This window comes from Tupaia chinensis, unplaced genomic scaffold (assembly GCF_000334495.1).
Source record: "Tupaia chinensis unplaced genomic scaffold, TupChi_1.0 Scaffold000600_1, whole genome shotgun sequence".
NCBI classification, from domain to species: Eukaryota; Metazoa; Chordata; class Mammalia; order Scandentia; family Tupaiidae; genus Tupaia; species Tupaia belangeri.
The window spans coordinates 2,726,376-2,729,177 of record NW_006160117.1 but is presented as its reverse complement, the minus strand read 5'-3'; the positions used below and the strand labels follow the sequence as shown (position 1 = coordinate 2,729,177).

Below are 2,802 nucleotides of genomic sequence, written 5' to 3'. Positions count from 1 at the left end.
CCCTTCATTACTGTCAGTTTTAGATCTGTCAGAAATCTAAAGAACATTTTCATCATTTGATTACAAGTATTTAGTAGACAAATAGGACTTATTTTCCTAGCATTTTTATTAGATAACCCCAATTATAGAGCAGATGCAATACATTCTAAAGTTTTATTTTCATTTTTTTTCTTGTCTTTCTAATTCCCTTTCCTTTCCTTTCCTTTTATTTTTTTTTCCCCTAAAACTCAAACTGATGTATGAGCAGTAGCTAACTAGCTTGGGTTATGTGGTTTTGGGAACAAGTCCAGTTCTATTTCCCACTTGTCAAAACCTGGTCATTACTCAGTGACTGCTAAGAAACCACTTTCTTGGTCTGCAAAAAAAGAAAATCAGTTACAAATCCTGATTCTAATCTAAAGTCAATGGCAAAACAAAATTAAGACATAACTAAAGTCAAGGAAGACATTCAAAGAAGAAAGAAAAAGACAATAGGTAATATATGCAGTCGTTACTCCAAAGCAGTCTTATTATCTAAATTTTGAATGTTGGGTTATGTATTTAAGAAATTTCTGATTATAATTTAAGAGATCTCTGGGCTCTTTGGCCATGCATGTGCGCATGCTTATGGTTCTGGCTGGATGAGGCTGGGGGTGGGGTGATAGTGTGAGGATCCTGTTGGGGTCTCTTTCTCGCTCTCTCTCATGAAATAAACAAACTGTTTTAAAAGATAAGAGATCACTGAAAGCCATATATCAATAGTTTCTGTGGCAAAAAAAAAAAAAATCTCTTGATTAAAAATTGTTTTAAAAATCCAATCTGTATGCCCAGGTCAAATTGTTAAGAGGCAGCAGGAGAAGATGGAAGGTGGTGTTCCATAGCAGATGTGGATGGTGGAGCAGTCGTGCAGGGAGCAGATGCCCAAGAAGGTTGTTATCAAGTTTCTGCAGAAACACTGTTCAGATTTGTTTCTTGTAGAACATAAATTCCTAGGAAATATTAAAAATGGTGGCCAAAACAGCTAACACATACTCTTTGGTTACAGATTATAATCATCTTTTTGAAAGTAAAGCATGGCATGGGTAACAAAGTACAAGTGTCTGAGCAAGTGAAAAATGTGAAGCTTTGTGAAAATATACCCAAATAAACCAAAACCGAAGAGGGTGAGGGTGCACAAAAATATCTAAAATCTTTTCTATAAAAAGGAGGTAAAACCAACTTTCACAAAAAGGGAGATGCTGTTCACTGCTGGTATAGAGGGACACTGTATAACTAGACCATTTCTGATGCCAATATTTAAAAAAGTTCCAGAAAGAAAGTGTCAAGCCTTTCAGCTTTAAAATTGTAGAAGGCGAAGTTATCAGAAAATGGGATGAAGCACTGCTGACTATTAATAAAGGAGAAAAAACCAACTGGAGATTGAACCAAAATGGGCTTATAAAAAGAAAGGACAACCTCGGGCGCGTGTGCGTGCGTGCCCAAGATCCCGAGAGGAGAATGGAGGAGAAGGGATTGCGGCGTGACCATCCCCCCTGGGGGGTGATTTCTCGCTTTCTGTCTCTATGTCTCTCTCTGTCTGTCTGGCGAGCGCACGCGCCCTACAGTGAAAATCTCTCAAAAAAAAAAAAAAAAAGAAAGGACAACCTGATGACAAAATCCCACCACATGCAAAACTCATTTTTGAAGTGGAATTCATGGACATTGATTGAAATAGCAGTGCTTCGGTTATAAGGATGTCAACAACAATGATAAAACTTGACCCAGAAGAAACTGCCATAACTAATTAGAACTTGATACTATAGTAAGACAAGAGTCAATTTTGAAAAATATTGGTTGAAACTTGTTTTTCCTCTTACCTCAGGTTGTCAACTAAAAGACTCAATTAAAATTCATATATTCTGGGCTAGCTTGTGGTGTGGGTTTAGATACTGGATTCCCACATGGCAAATCACAGTTTGAGTCCCAGCCCTGGCTGTTTGAAAATCACGCTAGGCTCATACATGCACATGCCAAAATCCCTAGAGGAGAATGGAGAAGGGATTGTGACATGACCATACCCCCTGGAGAATAATTTCTCATTTTCTGTCTCTCTGTCTCTCTCTGTCTCTCTAGTGAGCACACGTACCCTATCGCAAAAACCTAAAATTTTTAAAAAAGTAAATAAAAATAAAAAATAAATCATCTATTTTCTTGAAAAAGAAAATATTGAGAGAACCACTTGTCACTGGTCACTGTGGTAGAAAGAATAATGGCCTCCTAAAATGTCCATGTCCTAATCCTCAACACCTGTGAGGATGTTATATTACATGATAAAAGAGACTTTGCAGATCTGAGGACAAAAGACACATCTCTAGGAGCTCAAAAAAAGACCCTTAGCTGACAGCAGCAAGAAAGGGAGACTTCATCATGGAACTGAATTTTACCAATGCCTGAATGAGCAAGGGATGATTTTCCCTTAGTGTTTCCAAAAATAATGCAGTCTGGCCACCACCTTGATTTTAATCTGGCAGGTTTTGCATCGGACTTGGGCCTACAGAATTCTAAAGTAATAAATTTGTGTTCTTTAAAGCCACTATATTTATGTGAATGAAATGTTATGGTAGTGATAGAAAATCAATACAGTGACCATCAAGTAATAATGGTCTCCCTACCATGGCCATGTAAAATTTTCATTAAACATTGTGCCTCTCTGCAGGAAATCTCAATAATATATTTTATCTGTGGGGCTCATCCCAACAGGGAATCATGACATTGATTAGCTGTGTGGTCTCTCCTATCCACAATAATACATCATCTTTGCTTCTCCAAACATGTGTTGTCCAT

General features: G+C 37.5%; 1 pseudogene; it reads left to right on the top strand.

The window, feature by feature from the left end:
• The first annotated feature begins 863 nt into the window (after positions 1 to 863).
• LOC106735982 (peptidyl-prolyl cis-trans isomerase FKBP3 pseudogene) lies at positions 864 to 1,688 on the top strand (annotated as a pseudogene).
• The last annotated feature ends 1,114 nt before the right edge of the window (positions 1,689 to 2,802 follow it).